Genomic DNA, 17,845 nt, shown 5'->3' with positions numbered 1-17,845 from the left:
TTCAATTAAAAAAAAAAAACAGCTGTGCTTAGGGCTTACTCATGGGTCTGTGTTCAGGGATCTCTCTGGCAGTGCTCAGGAGGCCATATGTGGTACCAGGGATGAAACTGTGTTTGGCCTCATGCAAGACAACTGCCTCATGCTATCATGCCCTATGCTATCTCTCCAGTCCTGTAATATCCAGTTTTAATTAAAAGTTAGGGCAAACATCAGACATGAATTGATGACAGCAGGCCAGAGACCAGGTCAAGCTGCCACTTCTAAGAGACAGCAGCCACTCCAGGCCAGACCAGCTGAACTTGGGGGCCCTCTCTCCCTGTTCCTTATCCAGTGCCTTTCTTTTTTATTATAATTTTTTGTTAAATCACCATGAGATAGAGCATTACAAAACTGTTCATGATTGAGTTTCAGACATACAACGTTCCAACACCCATCTCTCACCAGTGTCATTTTCCAGCACCAGTGCCCCCAGTTATTTACCACCCCCACCCTCTCTTCACTCTCTCTCTATCTCTCTCTCTCTCTCTCTCTCTCTCTCTCACACACACACACACATTTTGGGCATTACGGTTTGCAATACAGATGCCGAAAGGTTATCATGTATGTCCCTTTACCTACTTTCAACACTCAGTTCTTGTCTAGAGTGATCATTTCCAACTCTCATTGTCATACTGGACCCTCCTCTATCTCCAGTGCCTTTCTCAGTGATGTTTTCACCCTCATCTCTCTGATCTACCCACACTTTCAAATCCACCGGATGGCAGTCATTAGCAGAAGTACAAATCAATCCACTGCTTTGCTGGGGGCTATTTGCCTCAGACCCGCCAACAGAGAAGTAGGCTTTTCCAGGTGAAGGAATCCACTCTGCCAATCCAGTGTTATCTGCAGCTGTCCACTAACCCCCAGATAAGGTTCAGCTTGCTGCAGCAAGTCTTAAGTATTTCAAAAAAGAAGAAAGGAAAATCAAAATGAATCCCAATCATGAGGAACAACCTACAAAGTGGCTCGCCTGAGTGATGGGGAAGAGAAAGCAGGCCTCAAACCTGCTTCTCAGGAGGGCACGTGGCTCTGGGCCCTCAAAGAATGCCTCAATTTATACAATTCCTTTCTACAGCATTAAGCCTGAATGGCATTTGGTGGCAGATAAAGTCTCTCTATGTCACACAGTAGAGGGCTGTGCAGCCAGATCTTGTTTAGAATTACATTTAAAACCTGGAAATCAAATGATATGTCCAGATAACTTCTGTGGTAAACCCAAACCAGTTATGCTTCAGATTAAGCCTCTGCATTTCTTAACAACATGCCTTTATTCTCTCCAGGCCAGTACTCGGACCTTCCTGCCAGTGATATCAAATAGCAAGGGGCTGAATGTACCCTCTGTGTGAGCATTAAAGGATCAATGGTCGAAGGAGGCCGTGCCTCTCCATGGGGAAAACACCCACTTTCCTGCATCTCCACACAAGCCTCAAATGGTCTCATTCCCTCTCATTTTTCCCTCGTGTCATTTTCTGAATCTTTCAAATTCTAAAAACAAACACAAATTAAACAAATCGAAAAACATTTCTTTCTCCATAAAGAACAGAACTCTTAGTTTTCAGGATTTCTTTTCTTTATCCCTCTCGTGTCTGCAGATCTCTCTTGGCCATTGAATGACAGGCTCTTGCAATAAAACCTTGTCCTTAGAATCTCCAAGATTGAGTGCACTTGGAAAATTGAGAAGCCTGCTTGGGGCATTTGGAGGCAAGAAAATAATTCAATCCTGGCCGCAGAGGTGGACAAAATTTGTGTATGCTATTTTAATCTTTGTTTCCTATAGCCTAGCTTAGGCCTAACCCGGAATGCAATGTCCTGAATTAGAAAGGAAGATAGGCTCATGATGCGAAGGGTCTGTGCCAGTATATGTCCCTTATGAGTGAAGCAGCTTCATATCAAGAAATGTTACTGACATCCCCTCTATGGAGACACAGATCTCTAGTCTCTTGAGCACATGTGCTTATAAAGACACACATGGGAGCCCAGAGAAACCTTGAACATCTGCATTGGTTTCCTTGATATAATGGATCAGCTTCCATGTAAGATTGAGTTGCTAAGATTTTCCGCTGAATGGGTTCTCCCAAAGCAATGGCCAGTGCAGAGAAGATGACCAGCAAGCTAGCACCCAAAGAGAACTGTCTTGTAGTGGGATAGGCACCTACAACTTTAGGAAGTCCACTAGGTATCATTTTATTACTTCAGAGGTAAAATGAAAATTTATTTTCCTTTAGGGTTAAAAAAAATGTTGCCAAAGACTTTCTTGCTAAAAGAGTCATTTAAATATTACTGGTCACGTCACATTGTGGTTGTTTGGAAATAATTATATCCATATCACAGACAGTAAATAATAGATGTGCGTTCACTAACGTTTTATTCATGTTCTGTTTTAATATGGCAAACTTAGAAGTAATTTAATCTCCCAGTAAATTGAAGTGGTGGGGGGTTCTTCACACAGAAGACTGCAAGTTATTAATTCCAGGCAGTCTTCATCTTGTACAATTAGTCACTGTTTGCAGCTGGAAATGTTTTATTAATTTTCCATAGCAGTTGATTTTCCACAGTTTTCTCAGTTTAAATTAAGCAGTAAGAGCTGCTGTTTCGTCTTAAATAAATTTTCTTTCCACAAAAATACATGCCTCTGGCTATGTCAATTTTCCCATTTGATTAAAGTGCCAGCAGGCAATTAATAACTTAATGCATTTTAAAGTACTTTTGGAAAAAGTAATTTGAATAGCCAAACTTGTGTATTTGAATTGATTGTTGCAGAAGATTTAATAGGCAATTGAAAAAAAAAATGCTAGAAACTTGGAAAGGACTAAGGCAGCCCAGCAGCCATGTCTGGGGGGTCTCGAGGAGTTCTCCATGAGAGAGATGCATAGCTTGCACTTAGACAGATGATTATTACCTTCTAGGAGTCTGAAGAAAGGAAGGCAACCCCAAACTGGTATTTGTGAGGGCAACTGGAAAGACCTGAGGCCTGGTGGTATGGTCTAAGAAGGAAAAGCATTTCAAAAAATAATAAAACAGGGGCTGGAGTGATAGCACAACGGGTAGGGCGTTTGCCTTGCACGTGGCCAACCCGGGTTCGAATCCCAGCATCCCATATGGTCCCCTGAGCACCGCCAGGGGTAATTCCTGAGTGCATGAGCCAGGAATGACCCCTGTGCATTGCCGGGTGTGACCCAAAAAGCAAAATAATAATAATAATAATAATAATAATAAAACAATATGGTTGCCTCACTGTGCACAGCAAAATAAGATAGACAGAAAAGAACAGATTGCATGCTCCCCCTCCGGGAAAAGACCTAGAGCAATCAAAGGCCAAGAGAAACAAAGTAGGATAGTGGTTTCTTGGGCTTAGAGGAGGAGGGACTAGGAAACCAGCATTCAGTGAGTTCAGAATTTATGGGTACATCTGTTAGGGGAGATGAGTGGCTTCTGAAGATGAAGGTCACCCAACACTGAGATTGCATTTCTCACCACTGAATTATGCACTCAAAAAGATTATGTTTGTAAATTTGACACTATTTTTTTATTTTTTAAAAAATTATTAGACAAATATAAACACCGAACAACCTCCCTTAAACCTCTCTGCTTTTTTTTATAACCCCTTCTCCTCTAGAAACCTTAGTTTGTGATCAATGTCTCCTCTTATTAATTTTTATTTTGTTTTAGTCATTAATTTTATTTCCTTATGTTGCATACATAGGTGATACCATCCAGTATTTGTATTTTTCTTCTTATTTCATTTTATATAAATAAGCTCCTCATGATCCTCCCATTTTGCTGTAAGTGGCAAGTCTTCATCTTTTTCAATGGCTGACTGATATTTCATTGTGTATATATATGCCACACATTTATACAATTATTGACCAATGGGCAGTTTGGTCTTTTCCATATTGTAAAGCATGCTACAACAAGCACTGGAATGGCTCTCTCTTTGAGTTGGTGTTTTCATATGTAGATATGTATATCCAATTGAAACTGCTCATTCAGATAGTGCTTCTATTTTTAGTTTCTTCAGGAAGCTCCACACTACCTTCTCAAACATTTGTGCCAATTTATAGTCCCTATGACCACAGTTTAAAATGAGACAACAACAACAACAAAAACTCCACAGTGAAGTCGTATCCTGTGTTCAAGATGTATAATAAAGGATGAGATAATTCTTCTCGTGCAAAACCTGTGTTTTCTACTTGATCTCGCAGTAAGAGGCAAGATCTGTCCCGATACACAGCCGCCTGTAGTCTGTGGACAACTGAACAGATGTCCTACTGCTGCTTTGGGTGACATGGTGATGACCATAGTCAGAAAAGGCAAACCTTTGATTATAGCAACCCAGATTGAATGGGGTTATACAGGAGAAAAAAAAAACAAATGTATTCAATTAAAAGGAAAAAAAGCAAAAAAGTGTCAGAATAAAGGTGATCTTCCAGTGATCATTGAAGAATGGAAGTCATCCTGGATAGAGACATCTCTCTCCCTTATGATACTCACACCGGTCACAGTAAACACTGAAGGTGAGATGAAAAGTTCTGCCCTCCTAGGGCCAGCTTCAGCGGTGAGTATAGACACCTAAACCAGGATTGTGACCAATGCTGGCACACTGCATGGTTGTCCCATGTATCTCTGAAAAATAACAAAATCCACTAAGCAATGAGGATATTGATCCCGATAACCAATAAGGATATTCAGACTACTTTCAGAGCTAATTGGTTTCCTTTGGGAGGTGCATACATGAAGGGTTTATTCCTGAATTGGTGCATGGGGGTCACTCCCATAGGTGCTGAGAGGACCATACAGTGCTTTGAGGACCAGGGACTGGAACCTGGACCTTCAGCATGCAAAGCATGCACTCCTGCTTATTTTGAGCTATCTCTCTAGTTCCAAATTGGTTCACTTTTTATTATTTCCCGGAGGTTGGGCACATCTTGTGAGCTCCAGGCCATTCCTGGCTCTCTGTTCAGAAAGAGCAACCCCTGGTAGTGCTGGGGGACCCTGTGTGATATTGGGGATTTGAACCAGAGTTAGCCTCAGACAAGGCAAGTGCTTAGCCCCTGTATTACATCCCTCGCCCCTGGTCATCTTTTTAAAGTAAACATATAAAGTAAAAAAGAAAACGGAAAACATGCCAGAGTGTTTTCCTGAGTGAGGAGCTTTCGTTTGGAGTGTCTAGCTTCCATTCAGCTGACACCATCCACAGCATCTGTAGAACATACTGCCCAAAGTTCATAACATCCGTAAGTTGATCAACAGCAGCTGGACTTATGCTTTCTGCTCCCACTAGTCTCGTGCAGCCTCCTGCGTCCAGTTAGGACTGAGCCCAGAAGGTTAATTTAATTATGCAACTTAATTAAGTATTATGTAAGCTGATGAAATGTGATCTCACAAAGAGTCTTGTTTCTATGAAAACTCAGTTGAGTGCTTTAGTAAAACTTGATAAAGGCGAGCTCTGAGGGAAAAAAATCACAGGTCTCCTAAATGTAGAGAAAATTAAGTTAAAGCTCAAGAGGAAATATAAAAATGGAAAAGGATTCCGACCTGCGATTTCTTTACAAACGAATTAGACAATTTCTCCTGACTCGAAAGAAACAAAGTCAAAACCCTGGATGTGGCACTTGGCTTTAAGCCTAGATGACAAGAAACTAACTCCAGCAAACTAGTGAGCAAGAGTTAACACCTTGACTTCCACCCAACTATCTTGGATAAAATAATCTTTACCAAGCAGATCAGTCAACAAATTAATTTTAGGGTAAAGCCAGTGGATTGGAAGTAGCTGCTTAACTGCTGTAGAAAAGCACCCTGAAGAAACATCTAGAATCAGTAAGCAAGAGTAAAATCAGTTAGCAATGTTTTCCAGATGTGTGAAAAGGAAACAACGTGTGTGGGTGTGGGGATAAAAGGAGGCAAGAATTATCCCAGGCACCCCGCTTCTGCCACAGAACCATTTCCACAAAGCCAGGGTGAGAATGAGATGCCCTTAGCCTTGGAGAGGAGTCAAGTAGTTCTACAGACCCTGCTGATCTGCCCCAGATACGACGGTACAGAATGACATTCTGGGACAGACAGTGCAGGGGAGATGGTGCTTATCTTGCACACAACAAACTGCTTATGTTCCCCAACACCACTTATGGTCCTCCATGCACCACCAAGGGTATCCCTGAATTCAGAGCAAGGGTTAAAAATCTCAGCACTGCTGTGTTTGCACCCCCCAAAAAAATTCATGAAAAAATTAAAAGAATTATATTGCATTCACTAGGCATTTTTCTAAAGAAGTCAGACAGTACAGCAGATAAGGACAGGATGGGCCTGGTTCTATCCCTATCACAGTTTATGGCTCCCTGAGTACTGCCAGGATTCTCGCCTGAGCACAGAGCCAGGATTTTCAGGTGTGGCCCATATCTCCTCACACACAGCCCTCAAAAAAAAGAAAATCAGCTCTTTTGGGGCCAGAAAGACAACACTGGAGGTAGGGTCTAAAATGCAGGAAACCTCAATCTGATCCACAAAACCACAGACCTGAGCACTACCAGAGGTCACTTCTGAGAAGAGACCTAGGGACGACCCATGAGCACCCCAAGTCCCCCCCAAACTCAGTAGTGTTTCACTTCTTTGAGAAGCCCTTTTTAGGGACAAATCAACTTATTACCTCAATTGTTCACTTGCTTAAAAAAAGTATAAAATTACTTTTTATGTATTTTGGAAAGTGACATCTTGTCTTGTTTTTTGGAAATGGTTTCAGATAATTTTTCTAACACTGAATTGGCATGTTCCTGACAACTATAACGTAGCTACTAAATCATGTACATGGTCTCTGGAGAGAAAGAAATGCTGATTTGTATCGTGGAGATCAGCTTTCACGCATCCAGAAGTGTGATGTGAACCAGATGCAGGATTCAATTCATTTAGTGCAAGAAGAAATGGCAGCGATGTTGCAACAATTTTTTTTTTTTTTTTTTTTTTGCTTTTTGGGTCACACCCAGCTATGCTCAGGGGTTACTCCTGGCTTTGCACTCAGGAATTACTCCTGGCGGTGCTTGGGGGACCATATGGGATGCCGGGGATTGAACCCGGGTCGGCCGCGTGCAAGGCAAACGCCCTACCCGCTGTGCTATCGCTCCGGCCCCACAACAATTTTTTTTAAGTCCTCAAACGATAGGATTAACTCGAGCACCAGCTATTGATGCAAACCAGAAGGTCAATTTGGGTTTTACTTATTTTTTTATTTTTGTTTGGGGCTACACGTGAAGGTGCACAGAGTTACTCTTGGCTCTGGGCTCAGGGATCATTCCTGGTGGCGTTCAAGGGATGCTGGGGAATTGAACCCAGGTTGGCCATGTGCATGACAAGTGCTCTACCTACTATATAATTACTCTGGCCCCTAGAAGGTCAGTTTGATGTTGGACATTACTTAAAATATTATTGCTCTGCACTGCAATCAGTTCCTCCTCTAGAGATCTTCAGACAGGAAGAAAGGGAATTTTAGGAGGATATAGGATGACAGGTTTAGGCCACATCTGGCAGTGCTCAAGAACTACACTTGGTGGTACTTGGGAGAGCATCTTGTGGTGCCGGGATCAAACTGGGCCACATGCAAAGCAAGCACCTTAACTCCTGTGCTATTTCTCCAGCCAAAAAGGAAATTTAAAATCAAATCACTTACACCATCAGGAAACTTTTTAATTTAAGCTCAACAAATCCTTGCAACATTTATTTAGACATCAAATTTAAGAGTTTTGGGGTTTTTTTTTTTGCTTTTGTTTGTTTGTTTTGTAGATTTGAGCACAAAAAAAGAACTACTAGATATGTTTAAGTGTGCCAACATATTTCTATGTTTCAGGTCTCTGGGGAAAACCTGTCCTGACTTGAACCATATTTGAGGGGAAAAAGATTTATGAAACAATAGATAACATAACAATAATGAAAAATAGAAAACAGATGTGTCTGTGTAGTTTGGGCTACATATAATAACATGGCCAAATAAACATAAAAGCAAACCAATAAAGGCTTAAAAAAGATGGCAGTGTCTTTCTTTCTCACATAAGTGAAAGAAATCCAGGGATCATATAGCTTCTCTCTAGGCATAAAGGACAAGCACCATCTAGCTATTGCCCTACCTTCGTGTCTCTGCTAACACGGCTTACACAATGGTTTCTCCAGTTACAGCAACCATGTCTACCTTCCAAGCAGAGGAAAGACTCAAAGAGAAGCACACTTCCTCCCTTTAAAGACTTTACATGAAGTTAAGGGTCTAGTGGCCTAATTGCCAGGACCAGTGAGAGCCTCAGGTGCCACATGGCCCCTAGCACTGCATCTGCTCCCACCAAAAAAATTTCTTTCTTCATGTCATGGCCAAACTTCAAACATTTGGCAGCAAACACCCAGTACAAGGAATATTAAGGGCATATAACTTCACTAGGTGACCATGGAGCTAATCAAACGTTAGGAATTTTTATTAGTAAAGAAAAAGGAGATAATAGGAATATGGTTCTGCAATAAAGTAATTGCCGAGACTGGAGCGATAGTACAGAGGATAGGGCGTTTGCCTTGCACGAGGCCTACCCGGGTTCAATTCCCAGCATCCCATATGGTCTCCTGAGCACCGCCAGGAGTAATTCCTGAGTGCAGGGCCAGGAGTAACCCCTGTGCATTGCCAGGTGTGAACCAAAAAGCAAAAAATAAAAAAACAAAAGATAAAAATAAAATAATTGCCTTTTGGTATGAGACTCTCAGTCCAGTCCTTGGCACTACAAGAGAAATAAGAAAAAGGATAAAGAACCCCCCCCATAAAAAGACATGTAAGAGAGGTATAATGAAATATGTTAAGAGAAAAGATACTGAGCTAAAACCACTGAAGACAGAAAAAGAGTAGACTAAAATAAGAACAAAGGCAGATTTTTTTAATGTACATAGATATTAATCCAACTGTTAGTAATCATTTGAAATGCTAATTGTCCAATTAAAAGACAGAAATTGTTAAAGCAAAAATACCCACCACAATTATAAGTTGTCTGCAAGAAACTTACTTTAGGCATAAAGACATACTAAGATTGAAAGTAAATTAATGGAGAAAATATGTCATGTTAACACTGATTAATAGAAATAACAGATCTAGCTATATTTATTTAGGACAGAAGAGACTTTCAAAGTATGGAAAGTTATCAAGGATAAGGAAGGACATTACGTAATCATAAAGATATTGATTTTCCAAGAGCACGTAACTTTTCTTTCGGGATTTTGGACACCTCAATTAGATGTGCTCAGGGGCTATTCCTGGCTCTGTGATCAGAAGTGACTATCTAGAAATGCTCGAGGGACCAAATGTGGTGCTGGATATTCAAACCAAGATTGATGGGATATAAGGCAAGAACCTTAACCTCTGTCCATCTCTCTGTTCTCCACATAATATTCTTGTGTGTGTGTGTGTGTGTGTGTGTGTGCTCATGTTTATGTGGGCAAAAGTAGAACTAAAGAGAGAAATAAATGTGATTCTGTTGATAAATACAATAGGTTAAAAAATCATAAAGGTCTCTGTTAAATTCAACAACTCAGTCTAACAACTGGATATAGTGGACAAAAAAAAATACACATTTTTCTCATGCTCCCAAGAAACATTTACCGTGTTAGATCACATTCTGGCCCATAAAACACAACTTAGGAAATTTGAATAAAAAGAAATCATACAATGTCTCCCCTCAGATCACAATGATAGAATAAACACAAATCAAGATAAATAAGAAATCAGTGATAAAAAGATAATTTCATGAGGCTCCAAAAGTGTAGATGAAACAACACACTTCTAAATAATCCATGTGTCAAATTAAAATTCATCAAAAATTTGGAAATTTAGTAAAAGCAAGTCTACTAAGGTAATTTACATCATTAAATGTAAAATTTAGAAAAGACATGTCAAAAATTAATGGTTTACCCTCAAAAACTATAAAGTAAAGAGTAAATTAATTCTAAAGTAAACAGAAGAAAAGTTTTAAGAAGAAATCAATAAAGTTGATTGATTTCTAGAAAGTCAATAATAGACTGAGAAAAACTAAAAACCAGTTATTTGAAAAGATTAGTAAACCTCTAGTCATACTAATAAAAAGAAAGCAATAACATTAATTACTAATAGCAAAAATAAGAGTGTATTGTTAAAGATTCCATTAAAATTCAAAGAACAATAAAAGAATACGATTAACACCTCCATGCATTCAAGTTTGATAAATTATATTAAATGCGCCAATTCCTTTTAAAAAATACATCCTGCCAAAATGCCCTTAGGAAAAATATATGAAGGATCAGGAGATACACAGTGGTAAAGGTACATGCCCAGCACCACATAGTCCCTGAGCATCACTGGGTCCTAAAAGCTGGACCTTGACTATCTACAGGGGTGCCAGGTATCCCCAGCACTGCAGGACCTGAGCAGTATTGCATCCTTGGGCCCTTGCACTGCACTACTGCCAATTGGCCAAGAATTTGTGGTGGACCCCTCAGACCTTCTGCATTTCTTGGAAACACCCAACCCCTGCAAAAAAACAAAATTAGATGCTATGAAGAGTCCTTACATCTATTAAATAGATGAATAAATAATTACATTCCAGAACAAAAAGCACCAGACCCAGATTGGATTACTGTTTAATTCTACCAAACATTTAAGAGAAATTTTTATACTGATTTTTTTAAGTGAATCACCATGTGATACAGTTACAAAGCTTTCGTGTTTGAGTTTCAGTCATACAATGAACAAACACCTATCCCTCCACCAGTGCACATTCTCCACCACCAATGTCCCCAGTATATCCATCCCCTTTCAAACCCTCTGTCTACCTCTATGGCAGACAGTTTTCCCCATACTCTCTCTCTCTACTTTTGGGCATTATGGTTGGCAATATGGATACTGAGAGGTTATCATGTTTGGTCCTTTATCTACTTTCAGAACACATCCCCCAACCTGAACGATTCCTCCAGCCATCATAGTCTTAGTGATCCTTTCTCTATTCCCGCTGCCTTCTTCCCCAGCTCATGAGACAGGCTTCCTACTATGGGGCAATATTCCTGGCCCTTGTGTCTACTGTCCTTCAGTGTCAGTCTTATGTTATTTTATATTCCACAATTGAGTGCAGCCATTCTATCTGTCCCTCTCTTTCTGACTCATTTCACTTAGCATGATAATATCCATGTCTATCTACTTATAAGCAAATTTCATGACTTTATCTCTCCTAACAGATGCATAGTATTCCATTGTGTAGATGTACCAAAGTTTCTTTAACCAGACATCTGTTCTCAGGAACTCAAGTTGTTTCCAGATTCTAGCTATTGTGAAGAGTGCTGCAATGAACATACAGGTGCAGATTCATTTCTACTGTGCTTTTTTGCACCCTCGGGATATATTCCCAGAAATGGTGTTTCAAGGTCATATTGGAAGCTCAATTTCTAGTTTTTGAAGGAATGCCCATATTGTTTTCCAAAAAGGCTGGACCAGTTGGTATTTCCACCAACTCATGACTGGGTTTCAGTCATACTACATTCCAACACCCATTCCTCCACCAGTTACACTGATTTTTAAAATATCTTTTAGTGAAAAAAAGCATTGAGAATATTTACTAAGTATATGAAATGAAAATTACTCCAATACCAAAACCATACCAAAAATTATTAAAATATAGTATAGATCAGTATCATTCAGAAACACATAAGCAAATATAATTGCATCTTGAGTTCCCCCCCAAATTAATTATACCCCTATCCACATAGATTTTATCTCACATATAGTCATTCATTAATTCCTGATATCTTAGTCACTGATGAACCACATATATGATGGTGGTACAATCACTTGTATCACTTGTCTTCCTGTTGATCTTCCATTTGCTGAAGCGGGCACCAGTAACATCTCCATTTGTCCCTGTCGTGTGCTAGTGTAGCCCAATGATATCTGCTCGCTCCAGGAACAGGAAGAGCCTCAAATCGTTCATTCAGGGTTTTAATGAAGAAGTCTGACCATCTCGCTGGTGGTGGAATCCAGCTGGTAATAGCTCTAGTCCGGCAGTCATCTCTGAATTGCATTACATGACAGGCCTATCTGATTTTTGATGTCTTGGCAAACGAGACAGCATCCCTGATTCTTGATCGTCGACGGAGGTTGGAACTCCGGATTCCTTCTCTCACTTGAGTGAGATGTGATACTCCTAGCACAGCTATTTATATTCCTCTTTGGGATACCCCTCTTTGAGATACCCAATAGGACCCTACGTTGTCATCCTGTTTGTGTAGGGTCCAGGTCTCTGAGGCGTATGTTAGTGCAGGAAGAACGGTGGAATCGAAAAGATGTGCCCGGAGTCAGAGGTCCTTCATCCTTTTAACCACTTCTTCGACACTCTTGAAGGTGTTCCATGCTGCTCTCTTCCTCCTGCGCAGTTCTGGCACCAAGTCGCTCCTCATGTTGAGTTCTCGACCCAGGTACACATACCTGCTGCATTCAGAGATGTTCGTTCCATTGAGAGCAAATGGAGCATCAGGGACTAGTTTGTTTTTCATGAGCATCATCTTATTGAGGTTCAGCTGCAGTCTGACCTTTCCACACTTGCAGTCGAAGTCGTCAGCATTTGTGCCGCTTGACTAATGTTTGGTGTTATGAGAACAATGTCATCAGCGAAGTGGAGGTGGTGTAGTTGCCAACAGTGGTACAATAGGCTATATTATATAACCCAGGTTTGGATAATTGTATCACTGTATCACTGCCATCCCGTTGCTCATCAATTTGTTCCAACAGGCACCAGTAACGTCTCCAAGTGAGACTTATTGTTACTGTTTTTGGCATATCAAATGCGCCACGGGTAGCTTGCCAGGCTCAGATATGCGGGCAAGATACTCTCAGTAGCTTGCCAGGCTTTCCAAGAGGGGCAGAGGAATCAAACTTAGGTTGGCCATGTGCAAGACAAATACCCTACCTGCTGTGCTATTGCTCCAATCCTTGGGTAATTGTACTCTATAAACGTCACACAATGATGGAACTGCCTAATAAAACTTTTATCTGAATATAAACCATTGATAACAATGTGCAACTTTCAAGTAAAAGATTTAATATAATTCCTTGTATCAAAGTCCCCCAAATATAAAACAATCTGATTTTAAAATGGGTCACAAATCTTAATAAACACTTAAAAAACATGCAAGTGGTAAATAAGCATATGAAAAAGATGCTCTATATCATATATCAACAGGGAGACTCAGAACAAGTATAAACTACCATTACAGGGCCGAAGTGATAATACAGCAGGTAGGGCACTTGCCTTGCACGTTATCAGCCTGGATTTGATCCCCGGTACCCCAAATTGGTCCCCAAGTGCCATCAGGAGTAATCTCTGAGTGTAGAGCCAGGAGTAAATCCTGAGTACAGTTGGGTGCCATCCCAAAGCAAACACACAAACAATACCATTACATATCAATCAGAATGGCCAAAATCCCAAATACTGGTGAGAATGTAGAACAGCAGAAGTTCTCACACTTGGCTGGTAGAATAAAAGCAGTACAGCCAGATTGGAGTGGAAGGTGCCAATCAGATCGGCAGTCTCTCACAAAACTAAACACACACTTGCCATACAAACAAGTTGTTGTGGAAATTTGTCCCTATTAAAAACAAACAAACAATGGGGCTGGAGCGATAGCACAGTGGGTAGGGCATTTGTCTTGCACGCGGCCAACCCGGGTTCAATTCCCAGCATCCCATATGGTCCCCTGAGCACCACCAGGGGTAATTCCTGAATTCAGAATCAGGAGTGACCCCTGTGCATCCCCAGGTGTGATCCAAAAAAGAAAAAAGGAAAAAGAAGAAAAAACGAGACGAAACCCAGAGCTGCCGCACTCTAACAGCTCTTCTGCTCCTAAAAGACCATGATCCTGGAGGCCTACTAACTACTTTCGGCACCCAGAGGCTTCTTACAGAAATGCCTCTAGACTGTAAATTGAGCTATGACCCCATGCCGCCCAAGAAGGGGGAAGGTTTTTCTCTCTTGGCCTTTTCTTTCCGCGGTGGCGGTGGCCTCATGGCAACCACCATCTTATAGAGCCCACTAACTGAAGGTACGAGCTTGCAGTCATGCAACTTCTGGCAGAAATTTCTCGAGACTTAATTACTGAAATACCAGAAATCCAAAACCACGTGGCCACTGTTGCGGCCACGTGACCTCATATACTTTTCATTCTCAGCATTGGAAAACAGATTATCAAATGATGCCTTTTCAGCAGGTATGATTGTTGGGGGAAAATTCCAAATAGTAATAGTTAGTTTTCTGTTGAAATATTGAATGTAATCAAAGTATATAGAGAGTAAACTGAAGACCATTAGCCACACAGGTAGGGGGTGGGTGGGATGGGAGGCATACTGGGGTTCTTGGTTGTGGAACATGTACACTGGTAAAGGGATGGGGGTTTGATCATTGTGTGACTGAAACTTAAACCTGAAAGCTTTGTAACTTTTTTCATGGTGATTCAATTAAAAAAATAAAGAAAAAATAAATAATAATAAAAAAACAGGAAAAAAATGTAAGAATGGGATATGTCCCTAAGTAAGATACTTTAGGAATTTGAATGCAAAGTGTTTGCAAAAACAAACAAACAAATCCAAGAAAGAATATATAGTAGAAAAGAGTAGAATGGATAATAAATATCTACAAAAATGTGCCAGGTAAATATAGAACTAGACTGTTTAGAGTGAATTAGACTGTTTAGAGTCTTAGAGATGTAAGTAATATTTCATCACTAGAGTCATTGCCAAGGAGAAGAGTAGGGAGCAATAGATGACCGTTTATATTCCTTTCCTGGCCTTTGTTCTTGCCAGAACTTCTCTCAGAGGGGAGGTTGAGCCTTCCCTAGCTCAGTGCTAGAGCTAGGTAAAAGTTTTATCAGACCTTAGTTCCTGTGTCCATAAGATGGGTGCTGGCAGCCTTAGGTCTGATTGGTTTTATTACTCCCTACGAATGCAATGCCATGGTGTATAGAGCGTGTGCTTCCCTATCAACCTGCCTGCCTGGTTCAGTATATCTAGGCAATAGAACATTATCACTGGTAATAAATGAACTATTTGGCCATGTGGAAAAAATGCAGGGGCCTATAAATGACTCACTGTCAGAATACCTGCTTTGCTGGGGCCTCAGTTCAGATCCCTAGAAGCATCCCACATGCTGAGTGCAATCCTGGTGATACTGCCATTTGTGATCCCTGCATCACAGCAAGTGCAACATGTCTGGCACACCACAACCAAGTGAGTGTGAGTACTACAATTAAAGACACCCTGACAAGCACAAATAGCATATGAGCACCTCAATTAAAGTGTGCAAGCACTGTGACCAAGTGTGTTTGACTACTGGTCATTGCAACAATGACAACAAAGGCAAGGAAAAGGGATAAATAAGAAAAAGTAATGTAGGACCCTAAGTGCATATTTATTACAAAGTGTAAGAAGTTAAGTCCAAATAGTAATGTACTATACCATCTCAATGACATGAGAGTTGCCAGAGATATTTTAGAGTGTATAAGGAACTTGCCTAGCATTCTGCTAACCACAGTTCAATCCCGATCAACATATATAGTTCCCCAGGCACTACCAGGAACAATCCCTGGTATTATAGACACAAAGCATAGAGTAAATCCTGAGCCTAGTTGGTATAACCAAAAACCAAGTAGACAACTCTGCTCCTTAAAGACTATGATCTGGGAGGTCTACTAACCCACTTTGGCACCTAGCAGCTTCTTATAAAAATGCATCTGGACTGTGAACTGAGCTACAACCCCGTGCCGACTGGGGAGGAGGAAGGATTTTCTCTCTCAATGCTTTCTTTCGATGGGGGAGATAGCAGCTAAGGCAGTGGCAGCAGCAACGCCCACATGGTGTCCACCATCTTCTAGAACTCACAACCCAGAGGTATGAGCTTGCAGTGACATGGCACACAAGAGGTCATGGGATGGGGGTGCTACCGGCATGCTCTCCGCCCAGATGAGATCCGGAGTAGCCACACACAACATGGCCCCACTGCTCCTTAAAGACTATGACCCGGGAGGTCTACTAACCCATTTTGGCACCTAGTGACTTCTTATAGAAATGCATCTAGACTGTGAACTGAGCTAAAATAACAGAAATCCAAAGCCTCACAGCTGCTGTTGCGGCCGCACAAGCTCATATAATCTTCATTCTCAGCAGTGGAAAACAAATTATCAAATGCCTTTTCAGCAGGTTTGATTGTTGGGGGAAAACTCCAAATAATTATAGTGAGTTCTCTTATGAAATATTGAATGTATTTAAAGTATAGAGAGAATAAAATGAAAATCATTAGCCACTCAGGTGGGGGGGTGTGGGAGGGGGATGTATTTGGGTTATTGGTGGTGGAACATGTGCACTGGTGAAGGGATGGAGGTTTGATCATTATATGACTGAGACTTAAATCTGAACGCTTTGTAACCTTTGTCAAGGTGATTCAATAAAATAAAAATTTAAAAAAAAAAAAACAAGTAGACAAGCAAAATCCTGCTTCCCAATTATAGGACACCCTGGAAAAGACAAAACTATGGAGATAATTTTTTTTTAAATCAGTGTTTTCTAAAAAATAAGAATAAACAAATCAGTGATTCCTGGGTGTAAGGAGTCTGACCAGGGGAAGACAGTGAGCAGGGCACAAAGGATTTTTAAGACAGTGAAAATTTTCTGTGCAATATTATAATGGTGATTGTAGCACTGTGGCACTGTCATCCCCTTGTTCGTCGAATTGCTCGAGCGGGCACCAGTAACGTCTCCATTGTGAGACTTGTTACTGTTTTTGGCCTATCAAATACACCACGGGTAGCTTGCCAGGTGCAGGCAGGAAACTCTCAGTAGCCTGCTGGGTTCTCCGAGAGGGATGGAGGAATCGAACCCGATCGGCTGCATGCAAGGTAAATGCCCTACCCGCTGTGCTATCACTCCAGCCCATAATGGTGGTTATATGATATAAATTTGTCCAAGCCCACAGAATGTACAACATAAAAGGTGAATCCTTAGAGCAAAATGACAATGAGATATCACTTCACACAATTGAGAATGTTTTCTTATCAAAGAGTCCAGAAAAATAACAGTCAGGGAAAACATTTTAAAAAAAAAAACACTCATTGACTGCTGGTGGGACCATTGTCTGATTCAGCATCTATGAGAAACAGTGTACAGTTCTTTAAAATTTAAGAAAGAGTAAAGTTCCCATATTACCAGTGGTTCACTTTTCAGCATCTGATCCAGAACACAAAAACATCAATTAAAACAGATATTTTCATGTCTATGATCACAGCATCCTTATTTAGAATAGCCAAAATCTGGAAACAGTACAAATGTCCAATAACAGATAAGTGGATTGAAGCAAACAAACAAAAAAAAACCTGTGGGGTATAGACAAAATAGAATATTACTTACCTATAAGAAAACATAAATCCTTGTAGTTTGCTACAACCTGGATGGAACAAAATCTTCCCATTGATATAATGAATATATACATTATGGTGAGATGGAGCGATCCTTGATGAGGCAAAGGCTGGATGTTTTTAGCTAGAATTTTGTTTATAGAGCACCAGATATGTTCTTACCCCTATTACTTTTCCACCACGTATGCAATGCTTTGCCTACTTCAAGGGGCATATTTAGAAAGCTTTGGTAAATTTTATTTTATTTTTTTATGATTCCCAGAAGAGTATAGTCATATTCCTGTACATCCCCCTCCATACCCAGAAAATGTTTAGCAAGATGATTTTTCACCATTGTAAAGAACCTCAAATAAGGGGCTGGAGCAATAGTACA

The sequence above is a fragment of the Sorex araneus genome, chromosome 3 (assembly GCF_027595985.1).
Source record: "Sorex araneus isolate mSorAra2 chromosome 3, mSorAra2.pri, whole genome shotgun sequence".
NCBI lineage: Eukaryota > Metazoa > Chordata > Mammalia > Eulipotyphla > Soricidae > Sorex > Sorex araneus.
Note: the sequence above shows the minus strand (reverse complement) of the source record.